General features: G+C 39.5%; 1 protein-coding gene across 1 annotated transcript in view; it reads right to left on the bottom strand.

The window, feature by feature from the left end:
* The window catches only part of CRADD (CARD and death domain containing adaptor protein), a 150,258-nt gene that overhangs the window by 27,518 nt on the left and 99,555 nt on the right, over positions 1-23,185 (bottom strand). The window lies entirely within an intron of this gene.

Genomic DNA, 23,185 nt, shown 5'->3' with positions numbered 1-23,185 from the left:
CAATCTGTGGACAGAATCCATGCCCCGCCACCCAATTAGTGCAGGAGATGCAGACACCACGACTAGCATCTAAAATTTTGACTTCCCAGAGTGAGCACCTTCAGGAATACCACTTTGCAGAAGACTAAGATTTTGATTTCAGGTATGACATGTCATTTTAAAGTATTATTCAGTGTTAACACAATAGTTCCACAAGTAATCTGAACAAATACATTTGAAGTAATTTTTTTGAATGTCCTTCTCCAGCAGCAAGGTACTTCTTTAAAAAAGAAAGGAGAAAAAACCCAAAACAACAGAAAACCACATGCAATATTCTTTTAGCTTACTTACTGGCAGCATTTTCTGTGTATGTGTTCTAAAGAGCATAGAAGCAGCTTTTATGGTTAGAAAATTGAAGTGCTATCAAACCTAGGAAATTATAGGGATGAAAAACAAAACAACTTATCTACACATGTCCCATCTGCTTTTGGTTTTGTGTTTTGCACAATCAATTACTGGAAGCACTGGAAAGTATGCCGAGACACTGAAAATGAGACCTGGGGTGTGTCACAACAGTGACCTGGGGGTAGGAGCAATGCCACCATAGAACTTACACCAAAACTCATAGACTCACAGGAGAGTTTCCAGGAACCATCAATGTAGGGTATGACAAATAAAAACATAACAAACACCAAACTGGAGCCATTGTTTCAGAACATGGTCAAAAGCAAATCACTACTCACTGGGGAAATGCCATCTATTTCATTATTTTATCAGTGTTGATCACTGTGTTCTCCACAACTCAGCGTTTTCATTGCAGAGAACAGTTTGCTCCCAAGTGGCTTCAATAGTGGACTCTCTGCTATCTGATACTTTCCCAGACTTGGACAGCTAGGTTTTACAATGGGAGCCCCTAATAGCACAGTCCCTTTGGACCACTCCAACAGCCTTCTGCCTTCCTCCTCTGACAACTCCCCACTTCCTACCCTCCAACTATTACCTGCTTCCAGAATCTCCCTACACTCCGGACACAATCATCTCCACTCCTGCATGAAGCACCAGCAAGGAAAAAGACTTCACTTTCTAAAAGACAAAGTTTGACAAAGACAAGAATAGAATGGACTCACACTTCAAATGAATAAAGAAAATGTCTGAACTATATTTGTTCATTATGACAAATGAACGTTCTTTAGCTGAAAGAACTTGGTGGCAGAGAATTCTTAAAAGAAAAAGAAAAAAGCTTTCTATTCCTGTTGATCCAACCAATTAATGGAAATACATCAGTAGTAGAAGTAATTTTAGTCTGAATTTTGAAAATTACTTTTGTCTAAGGGAAGGGAGTAGAGGGGGATGGTATTAGTTATTGATCCATTATTCACTCTTTTGGTATATTCTTTAAGGGAGAAAACAGATAAAAGCCCTGGGGAGTCTAAAACTAAAATCAACAATGTGTGCCTATTCATAAGTGAGTACATTTTGTTTGCATAAATCACCATATTCATTAGTCTGCTATCATAAGGAGATGACAATCTATGAAATCATAAACCTGATTCCAACTGTTGAACAATGACTCAGAGATTTGAAAGAGAATTTGATTTCTACATCTATGTCTAGAAGAAAATATTTCTCTTGCTGATAAAATATTCAAATTACATTGGCTTAATCATAAGAGAATTTTAATGTATGCAGAAGTTAGAAACACTTGAATACAGATAAAAGAGTACTATTAGGTATCATTAAACAGTTTTATATTCCAAAGGGAAACAAAACAGAGAATAATACAATAGAGACAAAGCCTCAAAAGTCAATGCATGTAACACCAAGCTCCCTCCCATGACTTGCCTTTGGGAACCCATCCTATCACTCCTGAAAATAGCCTGCCTTTCTACCACTAATAAAGAAGGAAACCTGAGTTGCCATGAGGATGGGTCTAGAGTCTCTCATGATTCAGAGCAGTATTGTCTCTCAGCTTCATGGCAATGAAACACTGTGGCACAAAGAGGGTGCATGGTGCTGCATACAGGAGGAGCTGGTAGTTATCACGGCTGATTTCCTGTGGCCCGATGTGGCCTCCTTCTCTAAAGAGCACAAGAAGACTTTCCCCTTCTGATTCAAGGCTCTGAGGCTGTTTCATTCCAGTTCCTCTTGATTGGTCAAAGCCATTGTTTGCCAAGGTAAACTGCAAATTTCTCTTTTTGCAGTGATTGATCTATCCACAGTAATTTTCAGGGTGTGACGGCATGGTACAGGGCATGAAGCCCAAAGATTTACTCTCCAGTTTTTTTCTTGCCACCGATTCACTGCTGTCTACATCTCAATTTCTACATCCCTGAAAAGGTGGCAACCCAGCTGACTCTCCACTTTTCTGTAATACGATAAGGTTTATTTTCCCTGTCATTTTCAACCCTTCCTATTTCTCCACTTTTCCTATTTGTGCTAGCGTCTCATGCAGAGTAGGTGATATTCATAGAACACCATCTTGGTCCTCCAAACTGTACGTTCTAATTTTCATGTGGCCACAGATATAGGCAAAACAACTAAAGGGCATACTGGCTAGCAATCATAGCAGGAAGAATAATTAACCAAGTTGCAGAGTGTGTTTCCTTTCAGTCTTCAACTGAGAGGCAGCTGTGATTCAGTAAAGACAGCAGGGCCCTAAGATGGCTCATGACTCACCTTTCTAGCCTCCGCTTCCTCACTGTAAAATCAAGGGGCTGAATGAGCTTAGGGGCTGCAAATGCAAATGCCCACTGGGGCTTGCTGGGGAATACAAATGAGCATAACATATGAAGCGTGTGGGCTGGGGAGACCTGGAAAGCACGTGCTCCAGCTGAAGGGAGCAGCTGCCATTCAGCACCAGCCAACTGTCGCCCTGGGAAGAGGAGGGCCCAACGTCGCCATGTTTTCTTTGAGGAGAAGCCAAAAATCTATGTTTTAAATAGTGTCAACTAATTTAAAGTTTTTTAAATGCTGTGCGAGCCAAACAAAATGTGTCTGCAGGCTAGCTACAGCCTGTAAGTGTTCAGTCTATGGCCTCCACTCTAGGTAGAGTACCTCTCAGCTCTCCACAGGGCTAATACTATGATCTACCCCGGAGGTATGTTTTATAACAAAACCTTCTACCTGATTAATGGCTATTAATATAATTACTATATTAATATGATGGATATTAATATATCACTGTAGATGGAGCACAAGGGCAACGGAAAGCCATGAAAGGCTGGGGGTAGGGTGATAGCAGAGAAAAGTGTGGTATGATCCAATTAACATTTCAATAAAATCACTATGACTGCTGTTGGAAGAATGAACTACAAAGAAGAGCCAGTGCATATGGTTGAGCAGGTGTTGAAGTATAAAGGTACAGGCCAAGTGAGCAAGTGAGGGGCAAAATCTGGCCCTCGTCTGCTCGTGAAGGCTTGGCCCTAGCTGAGTCTTTCCATATGGACAGTGTACTATTTCCACAGCAAGGTGCCCCATAGGCTTTCCGGCCTCAGGCCCAGGTTAAACAAGAAGGCCAGTTAGAAAGTTACTAGACGGGGAAAGATGACGATTCCTTGAATTAGAGTAGTAGTGGCTATAGGGAAAAGTAGATGGTTCCAAAGATATTGAAGAGGTGGAACAAGCACCTGTTGGTGACTGATTATATAAACGATATAGATGGAGGCATCAGAGATGACTGTCAAGTTTCCACCTTGAGTGACTGAGTGGCTGGTATTGCCACTGCTGGTATTGAAATGGAGAAGGCTGAAGGAAGAGCAGGAAGAAGCAGGATCCAGAGATGAGTTTTAAGCATGTCAAGTGTGAGATGACTTGGAGATACACAAGTGGAAATGTCAAGTAGATGACTAGATATGCAGAACTCAAATGGGTCTGGGTTAGAGAATAAATCCATTCGAACTCTAGAGTTGCCCCTAGTGGGTAATTCTAATATTAAAATAAGTTAATCTCTATATTGAGGTAGATTTTCCACTGATTCTACTTAGGTTATTTGGTGCAACCCACTATCTGCTCCCTACCTTCTTGTGCATAGTAGTGAATACTTATTTATGCTTACTCTGTCAACACAAGTTCTTACCATGTATTAACCTGCTCAATGCTCACAACAGCCTTATGAGACAGGTATCATGTTATCCTCACTTTCTGAATGAGGACACTAAAGCACAGAGAGGTAAAATCACCTGCCCAAGTCCACACAGGTCACAAGTGCCTTAACCAGAATTTGAACTCAGGCAGTTTTAACCACCACACACTAAGTTCCACTGCCTCCTCAAATGTCTGAGATGGTGCTCATGGTTTCTTTTAGCCCGCCCTCTTCCACACGAAATACCTGGTTCTTCACTTGAACTGGCTTCTAGATCTCACATTTGTTTTATTTTCCTCACATAAATTGGTTTCCTGATACCCTGCTCCCACCCCCGTTAACTTTATTTTCCTGCTTCTGGACCATCAGTCTGTTGGCTCAGACCATGTGTATGAATGAGTTTTCTCTTCAAGATGAAGGGCGGGAGTCAGGCCCTGTATTTATTCCTTCTGAATCCTTTACAAAGCTGCCAAGAATGCAGACACAGAGTGAGCCTTCATACACAGACAGGGCCAGACGCAGTTGGGATAACAGGTCTGCCCACGTGGATGACAGGAGTCAGCTAGGAACATACTTGTCAGCTAGGAACATATTTTTTTTTTTTCCATCACAGCCTTAATTAAGGGAAAAAGCCTTATCTGGTGACTATAAATGTTAACATAATGAATTGTCTGATTGTTCCTTTTTGCTGCAGACCTTCTCCAGCACTGTTTCCAGGTCCCGGTATTGAAAGTAGATGGCACCTTACTTGGCCACACCGTATGATATAAGTGACCCTATGTAGGACATGGCTGCCTGGGACTGGGCCATTTCTCACAGTGTTTTTATCTTGTTCTCTTTGGGGTATATTTCTAAGGCAGAGTTGTTGCTCCCTTCAAGACACTGGGGCAGAGCTCTCACCCTGTGGTTTTCCTTCCTCACAGAGCCTTGAAGGGGTCAGAGAATACCCACCATCTGCTCCCCGCCAGGGGTCTGGGAACTTTCCTTTCTGCTGGCACTAAGTATGTCCTAGCTTATTCGCTATCCCACTGCATATCCTCCCCTCTGGGGAATGCAGATCTTTCTAACTCAGCAAACCAAAGCATGACTCTCCTCCCAACTGGTCTCTGTCATTCCCACCACTTATGTATGTCCCCACCTCTTGCCTTCTAATATGCCAAGAAGAAACTGGTCCAGGAAGGAAGCTTAACTAAAAGACATAACTTACCTGGCTTACGTGGCAGGTACATCCCTGTTCAGGAGCCAGAATAACTCGTGGATGAAGCTGGTAAAAGGGCTGCCTCTAGGGAAGGGGCTAAGGAGCAAGGCAGTAGGAGAGGCTTAGAAGGGAGGCTGACCTTTTTCACTAGGTGGCGTTTGGTTATAACATCCTCTTCAACTATAAATACTTAATTTTCCAAAAAAAATCAAACTCCCCCAGTTCTGATTCCAGGTGTGCTAAACAACCTTCTGATAAAAGTCTGGCTCCTCAGACAAAGTTTTCTGTGGGGAAAAAATATGCTGACATGAAAACATAAATATTTGTGTCCTCGGTAAAAAATATAAATGGAGCTACTTTAAAATGGAGTTGGAGCTGCCATCCCCGAGGAGCTGCCTTGCACATATTATGCCCCAAACCATTGGAACGTTAAAACAGGGCAAAATAACATTTGTACTGGGCCTAAAGCAACGCTATGTCTCAAAGAACTGTTTGCAAGGATAACAAGAAAGTAAATATTAAGACTAGCACACTGATGATTACAGGACTGAAAATTTAAAGCATCGTTTAGAATTAGTGTCACTACACTAGCTTATCTGCACTAACAGAAATGCCTTCTTCCTACTGATGTAATTGTTCCCCTTCCCTTTCTCATAAATACCCTTTGCCTTTGTCTCCTAATCAGAACACTATCTGGGCTTCTGCCTGAATCAGTGTGCCCCATATAGCTAATCTTTTTTTTATCTCAAATAAATGCTCGTTGCCTCTCACTTTGGCCTTTTATTTTTAGGTTAACACCTCTTAGGAGGAATTTTTCTTTCAACACATTAATGAACAGATGTTCTAATTTATACATCAGTCTCTTATAAAATGGGTTATCATGAATCAGTTTCTCCCATCCCCTCTCCCAGCCTCCTCTGTTCTGGGTCCGAGAATCCCTTAAACAGCAAAGCTAAGGAACAGACCAGGAAAGGAGGGATCCTGGCAAGGCACTGCCTATCTGCAAGGCCCTACCTCAGGGGCCAGGCAGCCCCCTTCTGTCTTGGGAAGCAGCTTTTCTTCCTATGATGGCTAAGGCTGTAGCAGTAGCAGCAGCAGCTCCCTGTTCCAGATCTTCAGAAGATGATAGGTAAACTGGATCCCTGGTTAGCTGAACAATGACCTGACTAAAATTAAATGTCACTCATCCCCAGCTTGACCTTCCAGAGGAAGGAATCTGAGCAATCAAATAGAAAACCAGTTTAGAAGGCCGAGGGCCACAGGTGGTGGGTCAGAAGCCTCTAACTTACACAGTGGCGAGGAGCTCCCCACCGACCTGAAGCACGTTCGCGGTAGAGAGATGAAGGTGGAGGAGAAGGTACTGTGGGAAAGATGGTGAATAAGAAGTACAGGCAGGTTTCTGCAAAGAAAGGACACTGCCAGGCGACCATAAAGAATGGAATGATGACAGAAGCTGGGACCTGGGGCAAGTTACTTAACCTCTTGTGCCTCCACTTCTTTTTGTGGAAAATGAGGATAACTATGGCATCTACCTCAAATGGCTGTTCTACTGATTCAGTAGGGCAGTAGACGTAAAGCACTTTGCCCAGCCAGGTTCCACATTCTCTGCCCCAGCCCACCCTCAGCTGCATTCCGCCTCCTTCTCCCCCCCAACCACACACACACACCCTGAACACATTTCGAATACCTCATAGCCACTGTGGGGAGACCTGGCTGGAAGCTGCAGTCCCAAGAAGGACCAGATCTGAGGCTCTGGGGGACCTCTTTCCAAATTAGGCAGTAGTACACAGGCGGGGAAGGGCCCTAGAAAGTCACCTGTTCTAATTCCCTTTGTATATGTGTTCCGTAAATGAACTAAATGAGAAGGTGAGGGTAAAATGAGAAGAATAAAAGGTATTATTTTTAAAATAGTAAATTCGTGAAATTCTAAAGTTCTATAGTAACGAGGCCTTGCATTCCTGGCACTCAACTACTTCTCCAAATCTAAGAGCTCTCATTCCAGATCATCGGTGTCACCTTCTGTGGCTGGCACTCAAGCACATTAACCTGTGCAAATAAGACTTACCAGAAACTCTCCAGTATTTGTAAAGCCTTTGTTCCCACCCCCCAACCCACTCTAGTGCAGGGAGTGGGTTGGAGGGTGGTAAACATTACCTGCTGCACCCCCATTCCCCATCCACTGTGACTTCAAACATATGCAGGTTATCTTTCAGACTGAGAATTACTGCATGTACTGAGAGAAGTTACGATGGCAGTGCCTACACAGGTGAACTGGGTGAGGACAGAAGAAGGGCTGGAAGTCATTGTAGTAGCCACTAGCCTCATATGAACTGAAGTGTGTAAGTGTAAGGTACACACCAGATTTTGAACCTAGTATGAAAAAAACTGTCAAATACCTCATTAATAATAATTTGCTATTCCTTTCATGTTGTAATTATAATACTTTGAATATACTGGGTTAAATAAAATACATTATTCAGACTAATTTTACACGTTCTTTTTACTGATTTCTTGTTTTTTTATTTTCAAATTTTGATGATTAATATTTAAGGCAAAGATTACTGAAATACGGAAATAAAATACTTGATTAAACCATCACCTCAGTATTAACAAAGAGTGTAAGACAGAGGCTTTAAAGTAGCAATTATGATTGCCCTAGAATTAAAAAATACAGGTTTACTCTACAAAAATCTACCTGTTAATAGGACAGGTTTATAAAAATAGGGTAGAAATATGTGAAGAGACCGCAGAACTCTAAGGCAACTCAGCTGTAGCTGATTAGTGAGGATAACTGATACCTGTAACACATTGTTTCTAAGTGTTATTGGGTGGTGCTCAGTTACTTTTCAGCAAACCACAGGGAACTTCCCACCTGAATTAGAATCCATAAACAGCCTAATATCCAAAATATACAAAGAACTCATATGACTCAATAACAACAAAAAAACAAACAATCCCATCAAAAAATGGGCAGAAGACTTGAATAGACATTTCTCCCAAAAAGACATACAAATGGCCAAAAAACATGAAAAGATGCTCAACATCGCTAGCTATTAGGGAAATGCAAATCCAAACCACAACGAGATACCATCTCACACCTGTTAGAATAGCTGTTATCAACAGGATAAGTAATAACAAATGTTGGAGAGGATGTGGAGAAAAAGGAACCCTCATACACTGCTGGTGGGACTGCAAATTGGTACAGCCACTGTGGAAAACAGTATGGAGGTTCCTCTGAAAACTGAGAATTGATCTACCATATGACCCAGCAATCCCTCTACTGGGTATTTACTCCAAAGTCTTGAAAACTCATATCCAAAAAGATATTTGCATACCGATGTTCATAGCAGCATTATTCACGGTAGCCAGAACATGGAAGCAACCGAAGAGTCCTATGACAGATGATTGGCTAAAGAAGCTGTAGTACATATATACAATGGAATATTATTCAGCCATAAGAAGAGATGAAATACTGCCATTTGCAACAACATGGATGGACCTCGAGATAATTATGCTAAGTGAAATAAGCCAGACAGAAAAAGTTGAAAACCACATGATATCACTTATATGAGGGATATAAATCTAAAAGCAACAAACAAACAGGACAAACAAACAGAGACTCATAGACATGGGCAATAGACTAGTGGTTACCAGAGGGTAAGGGTTGGGGGAGGAGAGGGGATGTAAACAGGGTCAAGGGGGTTAAATATGTGGTGACAGAAAGAAATCTAATTATAGGAGATGAACACACAATGTAAACATATATATACCTTACTGTTAAAAAATAAAAATAAAAAAGCATGTAAATGGCAGCATCGGGACTTGCCCTTAAAGGGGTCTTTGGGTTCCAGCTGTTATAAACTCTAGATGCTCCAGGCCATTTGAATGACACATCACAAGGACAGCTCCCCTTCCTGAAGATTACCAAAACTCATTTATTTCTTTAAATAGAAGTAGCAGATTTATGTGAAGCCATTTATCAAAGTCTCCTGGACCAATAAACACTAGAATGGCCCTGTGTCATAACAGAAAACAGTCTTGTGAATACTAGAGGATAAAAGTCCCCTTTCGTAGTAGGACTTCTTGGCATGACCCCAAATCCTGGTGTTCCATTCTTTTTTATGTATTAGATGATAAAAACAAAAATAAAGGAAGCGGTGATGTGAGACATCACACTAGCATACAGAATACCCTACATTTTATCACTCCAAAGAAGATAGCTGTCTCTATTTTTTTTAATTTTTACTTTTCAATTAGAGTTGACATTCAATATTATTTTATCAGTTTCAGGTGTAAAGACATTTATATAATTTATATAACTTAGTCTAGTGTTCACCCACCTGGCCCTATACATAGTTATTACAATATTATTGACTACAGTCCCTATGCTGTACTTTACATGCCTGTGACTATTCTGTAACTACCAATTTATACTTAATTCCCTCACCTTTTTCATCTAGCCCCCCAAACCCTCCCTCCATCTGACAATCACTGGTTTATTCTCTGTGTCTATGAGTTTGTTTTTTGTTGTTGTTTATTTATTTTGTTCCTTAGATTCCACATATAAGTGAAATCATAAGACAGTTGTCTTTGTCTGACTTGTTCCACACATCATAATACCCTCCAGGTCTATCCATGTTGTTGCAAACAGTAAGATTTCATTTTTTATGGCAGAGTAAATTCCACTGTATATATGCACCAGAACTTCTTTATCCAATTGTCTATCGATGGACAGTTAGGTTGCTTCTTTTTACTTTTCTAAATGTAGCTACTAGAAAATTTTAAATTACATTCATGGGCTCACATTGTGGCTTGCATTATATTTCTTTTAGATGACACTGCCATAGAATCAGCTTTCTATGCTCTTTTCCCTTTCCCTTTCACTGCCGCCCCTTATGGCCAATCTTTACTCTTCACATGAGGGAGCAGCAGTGTTATTGCTGGGAAACTAACTAGCAACTCCTGGTCTTTGTATTCTGAAAAATAAAGTAGAGAGTACTAAAATCACATTCTTTTGGTTGGCGTTATATTCCCAACCCACCCAATGATCACAGCCAGGAAGATTTATGACCTTAGAACACCAGCCCCGCCCTCAGGCCCCTGGAGCACCAGGCACAGAAGACCAATGCTCAGAGCAGTGGTGGGTTCAAGTTGCAGCTGGGCTACTAATCAGTATGGGATTTTTCTATTCTTTATTTCTTGGCATATATCTCATCTTGGCTACCAGACTGGAGGCTCCTTGAAGGCAGGGATCATATTTTTGTCCACGGTACCCACCTGTGTACCCACACCCTTAGGACAGAGTCAATAATTATGTGTTGAACACAACACATGAGAGGCTTAATGGGCTTCAGTTTACTCGCCAATAAAAATGAAAGCATTAGACTAAATAATCTCACAGGATCATAGAATTTTAAAGATAAAAGGGACCTTAGACTTTAGGATCCTCTAGTCCGGTGGTTTTCAATCCAATCAAATACAGTGTATTCGCAAAACACTTTATAGTACTATATTTACTAAACTGATATACAATAATTTAGCCTACCAATACATATATTTTTTAAATACAATGTGCAGATTGTAATATAAAGGAGAAATTTACTACTGGTGATTTGATTTTCCTGAAACAAATAACTAACTCTTGGTAAAGTTCTGAACAAGATAAAGTATAACCTTGCCTCTATTTATACATATTCCTAGACAATTCAGTGTACATTTTTAAACATGTGAAAGTACTATGTGTTTATATGCAAAATAAAGCTGGAGTCTTTGACTATCTGGCAGGACATATAAAAGCCATGCAGGTTGTGGGACAATTCTGTGAGGGATCCAGAGTATTATTTAGCAGCCCTGCCCCTGCCCATTAAATGTCACCAGCACTCCATCCCCAATCATTGTGACATCTAAAAAGCACCACCACCGCCACCCCACAGATTGCTAAAAGCACCCAAGGGAGTGATTCTAACCTCTGTAGAGGACTCCTGACAGCCCAAACATTTTAATCACTGGTATAATTTGAATCAAATATGGGGGGGGGGGAGATACACAGATATTATATACAGTAATGATAAGTATTGATTTTCTTATCAATATTTTTTTTTGAAGAAAAAGTTGTATATATACACTATCACAGAATGAACAGAACCATGAATTTAGGTTTCACAATTTATGCAATTGATTTCATGTACCTATGTTGGTTCTGTCATGTTTCAAATTACAAAAATCACTTGTTCTCTGAGATGCTTTGCCTGTGTCCTTAGTTGACAAAAGAGGCCCGGAGGCTCAGAGAGTTAGTGATGGGCTAAGCTGGAAAGCCCAGGCTTCCTGGCTGCCAGTTCCATGTTTTTAGCCTGTTTCCTCTGGCGTACTCAAAAGTTTCTAGGACGTCACAGCAGGAATTGTACTAGTTGCAACATTTCTGACTCCAACTGCAGTGTTTACTTTTGGTCATTACTGCTTACATATAATTCTGGTATTCATGACGGCAGATTAAATATTTAGATCCCTCAAACAACTTAAATTACAGTTGGACTGGATTCCTACTGGGTAATTCCACTTGAACCTTGTTTACTTTGGGGAGAATGTGGACTCATTTCATTCCAAATCTGCATAACCAGAAGGTGAAGTCGGGTCCTCCTCTATCTTCTCCTACCCCCAAATTGCTTATCTCAGAATGGGGAACCCATCCAGTTCTTCAGACGATTTGCCTTGTCAAGTACAGTGTGTGTGTACTCAGTGGGAACAACCTTCTCCTGGCAGGAAACTAGATCCTGTTTGAATGACAGTAGTTATGAGAAAACAATATTTCTACAGCCAACACCAAAGTATGTTTTGTACTTTGTGGTGGGCATTTCCTCAGCAGAGAATTGGTGGGCGACTGAGAAACCCCACATGACTACCATGCTCTCACAAGCAATCTGACTACTGCTCTTGCTTTCTCTTTCCTGTCTACACCCCTCAATTTAAGAATGTGGTCTGCAGGGCAGTATTTTCTGGCTCCAAGTCAACTTCTTTTCTGTGACACTCTCAGCAGGGAGGGTAAAGGGTGATCCTCGCTTGCTCTGGACTCCAATCTGCTCTCAGATTCCCCAGAAACACCTTTTTTCCTCAATGTATATTCCTCCCCTTTCCTCAGTAGCTCTAAGCTCATCCTTCCCCTTTCTCTGCCTGGGTCAGCTCCCTACCCTTCCTCAGGCCAGTAGTTCCCCAATGTCCAGAGAACCCAGGCCAAGCCCATATCATGCCGGCAAGTGCCCCCTATTGCCGGCACTTAGACCACTGAGGTCTCCTTGGCTTTGAAATAATATGTCATACAGATCACAGTACATGAGCCAGAGACCTCAGAAATCAACTACTCTGGCCATTAATTTCTCCAATAGTCATAGATAATGTGAATGTAAGAGAAGGTATATAGGCACAGAATATATGAAGGAAAAAGAAAGGAGAGAGGAAGTTTGTATCTCGACCTCCCCTGATTACTTGTAATTCCATGTCTCTGAAATGAGCCAAGCAAAGCTGCCAAGCAAGAGATAGAAAATAAGGACATAAATGTACCATTTAGTTTTCAGTGCTTTGTAGAAGCTCAAAGACTATATGTTACACATTCCTGACAGTTTCTGCATCATCATGCTGGATTCAAGTTCTGTGGGATTTGGTCACTCTGGACATTTTTGCATGGTTAGATTCTTAGTGTCTAACGAAAAAAGGAAAGGACCTCTGACACACTCCATTTCCAGTTATAGAATAAGTGTTAGTTCTTATTTAATTATACGATCCCTTTTACTCTATCAAATGTTGGCAAAGTTTTCTGTGCACCATTTTAACACTTAGTGATGTAATTCTTTTATGATTTAACATGTGTCACTTAAATTTATATTTCCTGCTTATTCTTCCCACACTAATTTGAACCATACAAAAAAAAATTTATACAAAAGAGGGGAAACTTCATGTAGGACAAATAAGGATATTGGATTTGGGCAATTCTTGATTAAAGTTAGCATTTTACATAACAATGCAGGATATGGCAAAATCAGCTCAAGATGCCGTATATTGAAATCGCGTTATAATTAAGTCCAGACCCACATTTTACAACAACTGTAAATCATGTACTGAAATAAAACTCAATGAAAACTCATACTCCAGCCAGAGTTTGCTGTCCTTGGATTTGGCAACAAATTTTTATTAACTTTGTATAGGATAGACAGCAGGGGAAAAAATATTACATTTCTTTGAACCAATCCATGGTTATAAAAAATAGCTAATATCATTTAGTAACTAGCTAGATTTTTAAATAATAATATCACTTTTAATTAAAATTGCTACATCTAACATAAACAGAAACTATGTCTAAATTACATTATTAGAACTTAGAATAAGAATAAGGATAAAAATAATATCTATAATTAGAGTCTAACATGAACTGGTTAGTTGGTTAGGTAGTTTATGTATATCATCCTATTTGATCTGTTTAGAAAACTTTGTTTATTAAAGTCTATAGTTTACAAAAGGTCTAGTGAAATTCCTTATTCTTAAAGTACATCAGTTCTTTCTCTTTCTCTCTTCTCCTTTCAACAATTCCAACTACGTTAGTTGAACAGGGTACAAAATGTCCTAATTCAAGAGGAAACACAATTTAGTACAGCCTTGAGAAAAAGCTTAAAAAACTTAAGAGTGCTGACTGTTCTCATGGATGATATAGTCTGGTTAATTTAGCAAGTGCGTTGTACACAGCCATTTGGATGAGCCTAGAAGCACCACCTTTTACAGATAGTCATTTCTTTAAAATAAGTTTTCAGCTGTTGGTTGAGGTTATAGGAGAATATTTCTTTGGCTGCCATTTGTAGAAGTGGCTAAATTTATATCAGGGAGGACATAGGCTGAGGGAAAGGGTAAGGACAGTAAGCTGTACACCCTGGACCTTATGATCTATAAAGTGCAATCACGCAGGCCTTACAGAGTCATGGGTCAGGAGTTCAAGATTCTTTGTCATTATAGAATGATAGAAGGAAGAGTCTTTGTGATTATCCAGCCTGACTGTTCACTTCCCCTCAATTAATACCAAGGAAAATGGAGACTGTGGACCCTAAGAAAGAAGATAGCTACTAAGAAGGGCTCCTGGTAGCTAACTGGGCTCAAACAAACAAACAAACAAACAAACAACCACAGTCTAGCAGCCATTTCTACACAGAGGCCTCTCACCCAAATTGCAGTTCAGGGAGAAGCTGAAGTACCTGCCTCCCACACTGAACTATCTGCCTGTACTATGTTTCTGCCATCTGAGCCAGCCCTTACAAAGGAGTTCTTGGAAATGTGTTTCAACTAATAGGACTGAGACATTCCCCATCCAATCAGAGCTGCATAGCCATACTTCTCATCAATATCTTCACTGACTAATCAGAGCATCTCCATTCTGAGAAGTCAGGACAGTGCCTTTTAGACCAATTAAACTGTAAGAATGTAGAGTCCTCATTTGCATGAGGATGAACTAATTAGGGACCAGAAGAGAGGGCTTCTCCCTATATAAGCCAGCTCCCCTCTGGTTTGGAGAGTACACTTTTTCTTTCTATCAAAGACTGACGACTACATTTCCCTGCTGGAGCTGAAACACATAAGATGAACACACTGAAGATGTCTTGCTGGACCAGTCCGGAGCAGACTGGCACAGGGCAGAGCACAGCATACTCTGTACAAAGCAGAGAGTAAGAAAGTAGGTGGAGCAGAGCAGAGCTGGAGAGGGACCTCGCCCAGGGCAGCCTCACAGCCGTGCTATATCACAATTGAGCTGCTTGCTTTGAATACAGTTTCCTTCTTTCCCACGTCCCAAATTGAGGATTCCTATTGGTGCTGAATTGGTACCAACAACCATTGGTTGACAAGGCCAATAGGTCTAACCTATTTCTCATTTAGGAAAAAAAAAAAAATGAAGCTCGCTACCGGCATTAATTTAATTTTATAAAAACACGCACTTTAAGGCTGAAGCAAATCTGGTTTTCACTATGAAAATAAAATATAAAAACTGTTCTTGAAGGTATTTCTAAACAGAACTTGTCTCTAATCCTAATGTAACAGAAATGTACACATAAATCGGATTCATCAAATGAATTTTCAGCTAACGACTGTTCAAGAACGATGTTAATATCACGTGTTGGAATGCTACATTTCCTAGAATTTGACATTTTCAGTGATCAAAAATTACTATATTTTTTAAATAGAAATACCACTACTAAAAACAGAATGCTATAAATAGAATGATGTTATTTGTTTCAAAAGACTATTGATATACTAGAACGATGCAGAAATAATAATAAAAGCGAGATATTTCATGGCAAACTTTGGGGGTAAGGTTAGGACTGTGATCTGCTAATTACCTTGGGGTAAATGCTGCAGTTGCAAGTGTGGCCCGCAAGTATGCTCAAGCAAACAGGAAATGGGTTAAACGATTTTCCCAAGGTCAGAAAGCTAACATCACAAAGATGGGCCAGAACCCAAATATCTCCATCTCCAATCCAGTATTCTTTCTAGTATACCCATGTTCTTCAAACTGAGGCAGAACCATTCCCTGGGGCACAAGCAGTATGTTAGGCAATAGGATACGCATGATACATTTTCCTGGAGGACTGATTTTATTAAATGATAAACATTTTTTTACATTAAAACACATATGAATATATTATAGAAGTCAAAATTCATGGAAAGGTTTAAGATAAAATAAAGGCCTTCGCAAAGATTTTGTGCTTGCGATTAGCTACTGCAGTCTACCTTCTCAGAGCCTCCTAGGGACATGGTCAGGCTGAGGTAAGGGTTCCTTAGAAAAACCCTGGAGAAGCACTGGGGTATTCATTATGTTTAGCTACTCAATGGCATTGGTTCACTCAGAGGTGATAAGGGACTAGAAATGTATTAACTAAAGTCACAAAGAGCTGGACTGAAAATACAATGCAGAGCAGACCAAAAGTATCACTTGCTAACACCTTCTAGTCTCACTGGCTTCTTTGAGAAACCAGGTAGGAACAGTGTTGGATTAAAGGGGAGAGAGATAATTTCGAGAAATAATGAAATGAAACAAATCCACTACAACACTGTAATATTACTTCCCCAAGGAACTGAATACTTACACTGGCCAATCAGGATACTCTCTCCCTTCCCTTTATGGCTAAATTTCTTGAATAATTTTTCTACATTGGCTATTTCCAATTTTTTTTCCTCCCCTCCCTCATGAACCTATGGCAGAAATGAATGAATGATTGAAAAATATGTCAAAGTTAATTTATAAATTTATAAATAAAATACCTTTAATTATATTAGATACACTTCAAATTCCTTTCTGCGTTTTGTGAACCTAGTTGCTTGATGGAATTTGGAAAATAGCTAAGTGTCATTGGTAACACTGAGCTTTTTTAAAACTTGTTTCTAAATTATGGGGCTATAACCTATTGAGAATCTAGATACTGAAGAGATGATATGCACAGCCCTAAAGATTATATACTGTATTGTATCAAATTCAGAAAACATTTTTAGATAGTAAATATATACTTCCTTATATCATCTTCATTTTATTGAAAGACAACAACAGACTACAAAAGTTTCTGAAAACACCTGAAACCACTTAGGGAGAGTGTTCTATTTATATGGAATAGGAATAAATAGCTCATGTGTATGTGTCTTAATTCTTCATTTTTTACACAGCACACTAGTAAGCCAGGATGACCAGCTCACACAGCCATGCGCAAAGGTCACTAAAGGCAAGAGTCAGTCTGATTTTCAGGGCATCTTCAGCTCTTTCATTCTCCGGCTCCAGATCTACCTATTCCATCCCAGTTTTCAGCACAGACTCTGTGCTTCTGCTCTTTGTACTTTTGAATGATCTTGGTTTCCCCTTCTTGACCCTTTGTGCCCTGTGAAAGACTATGGCTGTGTTCAACTCTGTGGTTCTTTGGGCTCCAAGCTGGTTTGAATGAGTCATATAGCTCTGGTCCCTAAGACCCAACCGACTCTACTTGTACTCCAGCTTCTTCTAAGGAAGGATGCAGGCCTCAGAAATTATATTTCTTCCATACAAACACAAATCAAAGAGCCTCATTAAATAATTTGTATTGGCCTAATCAACGGCTAGCAATCATACCCTTAAGATGATAGGAAGCATCAAATTTACGCCAAAAGATTTTATAGTAAAAAGTAGAGCTGCAAAACCCACTTTTAATGATTCCAAAGAAAAATTTCAGAGAAACAAGTTTCTGAACTTCTAAACATCAAATTCTAAATATTTAAGTTACTAAAATCAGTGGAGGGAAAACAATACTACTAAATAAAATACTACTGTAAGATTTAGTCACTAGTTTCTTGGAATAAATCAAACTTAGATGACAAAAACAAGTTTGACCACTATCAGTCAGTTTAAATATCTTCTTTCCCAGGGCAAAAACATTTTTCAGGTCATCTACTTGTTATACCATGACTTAACCTCATGGTTTTCCTGTGTGTGTCAGAACTCTTTGGTATAACTTGATTTTCAATTTTATTCTTATTGCCAGAGCTAAGAAAATGAATTTCAGCTATATTTAATCCAGTCTAGGAAATAAGAGATACCTCTTTTACCATTTCTTCCTTAGTTCTACAAACAAAACTATCATAAAATCTGAATCAAATTCCATAATAGATAGTATTTCTGCTACTTGCCTTTAAATCTTGTCAAAATAATGCAGTCTTCATAGTTTTTAAATTTATGGTTAAATAGCTTTTTAAAAAAAAAAAACCTAAAATATTTAATATGTTTAGTATCTCTAAATTAAAAGATACAAAAGGTTATCTTAAAAAGTACAAATGAAAGAATAAAAAAATTTCCTTCATCTTAGAATGTTTTCCCCAATCTTTAATCCAAAACCTGCTCCACTACAGCCTTCCCACCTCGACTGATGCAATTCCGTGTTCCAGTTACTCAGGCAAAAACCTTGGAATCATACTTGTCACTTCTCTTTCTCCCTATCCCATTCTAATCTGACAAGAGATCACGCCGGCTCTATCTTCAAAATACAACTGGAATCCAATCTCTTCTCACCACCTCCACTGTTAGTACCTGGACCAAAGCATCGTCGTCCTGCACCTGGATTACTCGGCCTTCTAAAGGGCTCTCTTTTCCACTCTTCTGGTCATCTGTTCTCCACACAGCAGCCACAGTGATCCTGTTGAAACCTAAGTTAACTCAAAACCCTGCATTGGTGCCCCATTTTCTTCAGAGTGAAAACACAGACTTCTCTCAATGGCTTAGATGGCCTGGCCTCTGGTGACATCTGATTGCCTGTCCTAACCCCAATACCAGCTTACTCTGTTATGGTCATATTCTTGTCATTTTTTACACGTGCCAGCCATGTTTCCATTCTAGGGCCTTTGCACCAGCTCTCCCCTTATATAGTCACCTCATTTAAGTCTACACTCACAGGTTACTGTCCTGGTGATGCCTACTCCAACCGACCTAATTAAACTTACATCCTGTCCCCATGCTACCTATTTTCCTTAAACTGTTCTACACCTTTTCTTTTTGTATAATATTCACCCTGTGCTTATAATTTACTTGTTTATAATGCTTATTGTTTAGCGTCTGTCCCCCTTTCTCTCCATTAGAACGTAAGATTCCCTGGCAAAGATCTTTGCCTGTTTTCCAATATAAACTAAGTGCCTAAACAGTGCCTGGCATGTAGCAAGCACCCAGTAAACATCTACTAATTTTGAATGTACTGATTGATTTTTATGTGGATGACTTTAGGTCTCAATCTAAATGCTACCTCCTCTGAGAAGCCATTTCTGACCAGCCACAGTGGAGGAGCCATTCCAGTTATATTACTCAGGTGATTCTCATCATAGCATTTATTGCTACCTCACATATGCTCACAGGTTCGTTAATTTTCTTTGCTTCTCCATCTCCCAGTCCCTCAGCATCGCAACTGTAAAACTTTATCTGTCTTGATTACCAGAGTATCTCTGGTATCGAGGACAATGCCTAGCACACAGTAGATACTCAATAAATGCCTCGGATCATAAGCCGAAGGGCTGATTTTCTGTTTCTCTCTCTAGCAGCCTGAAGGAAATGAGGGGCTTGAGGCCACGAGTAATCTGAGCCTGCTGCTTTGGGAGAACCTCCTCTACCTCTTCTGTCACCTTCTGTTGGAAGTTACCACCTGCCCTCAGAATGGGCCTCAGTGCACCGTCAAATGGATCCGACCCACAGTCTCTAACTTGACCTCAGTGGAGCATCCCCATTCTCTCCCTCAGTCCATCTTATCCACCGCTTCCATGTTTCTCCTGCTACGGTTTTCTCGGGTCCATGATCTATTCCAGCAGTCTTCAAACGGACTTTCTGAAAGCCATTTTACGGACATGAGTTTCCATATCCTTGACTTTCATATGTACTCTTTCCTAAAACTGCCCAAGAGATTTTTGGTATTAACAATATTCTTTCTCCCACTTTACCAAAAAAAAAAAAAAAGTCATACTATTCATATATCTCAAATCTTACTATGGTGTGCTGCACTAAAATGATTCAAAATATTAGTTTAGGAAAACCTCAAGCCTTTCTGTCTCTCTCTGTCCTATAAACAGGTCTGTAAGGATGAGTTTGGCCAGTGTTGGGAAGTTCTAAATTCACAATAAAGTAACACATTAGTGATGTGGAATATTTTTAAAGTGACTGCAATGTTAAAAACAAAACAGAACAAAACAAAACAAAAAAACCCCCTGGGATCTCCAGATTTTTCAAGAAGTGCTAGACAAGGTGTACGTATAAATTTTTTATTGATTTCTTTCAGATTTAATATTAGTAAAGTCATCAAAACCTATTTTATCAAATGTCATGAAATAATTTATTCCACACATGTTCAATCTTCACCTTCTCTGAACTTATGAAATGTGTAATGTTTTATACCTCCTGTTTTAAAAATGATGAAAACATTTAGATGTCAATTTAAACACATGAAAAAGTATATCATTTAAAAAAATTATATTCGTGGGTATCTAAAAAAAGTTTGAAGATCACTGATCTATACTTCTCTCAAGGCAGCGTTTCTGTTTTGGGAAGCCGAGTAGAAAATGAATTCTCCGGAACCAGTTACATTACATCTAGTAGAAACTCCTTCAAGTTTCTGACATATGGACAGCAACCTTCTCTGACTTCCAGTACTTAAGCAAAATATTTCTTATTTTACATTTTATTTCAGATAGAAGAGTGTCATGACTATCTTCAGGCACTAATCACTATTTTAAAAAACAATTTGGCCTCCATGGTAAAACTGTCAGGAATCCAAAAGCCTCACCTTGATCTCTCATAAACATTACATGTCATACTCCGAGATAAAGCAAATACTATGCCTTGCCGTCACAGCATTTCTCAGCAAGAATATTTAAGTATTGGGGATTAGTGGGGAACTGAAAGGCAGAAGTGGCTCATTCAGTGGGTAGAAGACATTTTGTTACTTTCCAAACCACCAAGGGAACAAAGAATGACAGTGTGCCAACCCATTTCCTCTTTTTTTTTTTTAAAGGTCAGCTACACCTGTCTGATGGTAACTGACATTTTCAGCTGCTGAAAGAAAACAGAGGTGTACCTGGAAAATTTCCCAGGGCAAGAAAAAATGTTGAAATACCTAGTCCACTCATTACCAGTGTGCTGCCATCAACATCTAAGGACACCGCAATTCTCACCCAGTATTTTTTCCTTTATCAGGCCTGAGAAGCCATAGCATTCTTCAGGGGCTTATTGTAACTTTGCCCAGCCAAGCGTCTCCGGGAAATTTCTGGAGAAAGTGAGTCCTATACAGCATTAGGATGATCCATTTTCTCCACTTTCTCTCTGACAGGCATATCATCACAAAGGCACTTGCTACATGCTGTTCCATGACCGAGAAACAGGCTTCTTCTCAGGGTACAAGGTTTGAGCAGTAAGCAGTGGGAAATGGTTCTAATGTTCTGATTTCATATAATAAGTGAATGTAAATTTCTAGCAGTCTTGCTAATATATACCTCTTGAGGGAATTTGTAGAGGGTTTCCTGCATTAGTTAGCTAGGGTTTTTTTTAATATATAACTATACACACAAACGCAAAACACTGTGGTTTTTCTTTTTCTATTACTGAATGACTCAATCTACTGGGTAGGAGAAAAGGGCTCTGAGAATTAGCTCAATAAAAAAAAAAGGGAAATTCACTATAAAGTAATAAAATCTTTTAAATAAGTATAAATTTATTAAAATTCATAAAATTTTAATAAAAATAAATTATTTAGACTGTATACACCCCTTCAAAGTAATTTCTATACTTAATCTAATGAGTTCCCACTTTTTGTTACTTTAGTTATATAACAGTTATGTTAAGAAAAAAAAACGACCGAGAAATACCTGTTAGACTACAATCGACTTCAGTGTAAGGCTGAAATCTATATTACAGGATTTCATGTATGGTAAGAGACAGAAACTTCAAATGGCTATGAACAAAGATGGCATGATTTTATCTTCAGAATTACATTATAGCTCTAGCAAGGGAATTACTATAAGAATATTCAGCACACAACGATAATTGGTGCCCAACTCAGAAATGACTTATTGAATTCTTCACAATCCTTAAAACAAAAGCAACTTGAATGCATTCTAAGAAATCTTGAAAGCAGTAGTTGTTATACTTGGCTTACTCATCACCCTTAACTACCATTTATTACTTCCTGCCACCTTTGTGCAACAGGTATTATTAATCACCATTTTGCGTTCTGGAAAGTTAAGGATCAGGAAGGTTAATGCAAGGTCAAATACCTAGTCCGCCTGCACTAAGATGAGATCTGAATCTATGAGTCTTTCGATCTGCTTTTGGTTCCTAATTATGTGTTTATTCCTTTCCTCTTCCCATTCCCCTCTCCCCTCTGTCCGGCCATGAGGTTTTATTTTCCAACTGTTTTGCTTGGTATGAATTAGAAGAGTGACACCCTAATTGAGAGATGAAGCAGCTAGCCACATTTCAACAGTAGAGGAGAGGTGGTGATTTAGAAGGAGACAAAATCTCAGTTGTGTCACTTGCCCAAGGGCCTGACCACAGCATTCAGCAGCTCATCCTAATGAATACACCATGACTCCAGCAGACATCCAGGGCCACATTTCATTGTTCTCCTGAGACACAGGGACTTCTTTAGTTCCAGCTGGATTTCACAAAGTCCAGACAACACTTTCCAGATGAAAACTGGAAAGTTCCCCTCAGATATAGCTGGTCTACACCTGGCTACATGATTCCAACATTCAGATATGTGGAATCACACACATGACTGACTACATATTCACATGTCCTCTTGACTATCTGGCATCATGTCAACAGCCTGGATCTATGTCAGCTACTGAGGAGCATCCTCAATGACATCACTCTTATAAAAATGCAGTAATTAAGTGGATGAGTTTCCAGAGATTCTAGGCATTAAGGACTTTAAATATGCCTACTGTACACACACACACATAAAGACTTCAAGTGCTTTTGGGGGAATTCCATTGCTATCATAGCAAATAACCACAAACTCAATGATGTCAAACAACATTTACTTATATTTTCTGATCTTACAGTTACATAGGTCAGAAGTCGTCTCACAGAGCTAAAGTCAAGGTGTTGGCAAAGCAGTGCCCCTTTTTGGAAGCACCAGGAGGGATTCTGTTCTCTTGCCTTTTCCAGCATCTAGAAACTGCCTGCATTCCTTGGCTCATGGCCCCTTCCTGCACCTTTAAACAGAACAGCGGTGGCTCAAATCCTCACATCACATCTCTCTGACCCACTCTTCCACCTCCCTTTTTGACATTTTTCATGTGATTAGATTGGGTCCATCTAGATAGTCCAGAATAATCCCTTTATCTCAAAATCAGCACCCTTAATCATATCTGCAAAGTCCTTTGGCCAGATAAAGTAATATATTCCC

The sequence above is a fragment of the Pteropus medius genome, unplaced genomic scaffold, assembly GCF_902729225.1.
Source record: "Pteropus medius unplaced genomic scaffold, Ma_sr-lr_union100, whole genome shotgun sequence".
NCBI classification, from domain to species: Eukaryota; Metazoa; Chordata; class Mammalia; order Chiroptera; family Pteropodidae; genus Pteropus; species Pteropus medius.
The sequence above is the reverse complement of the archived record's forward strand: the minus strand, read 5'-3'. Positions and strand labels throughout refer to the sequence as shown.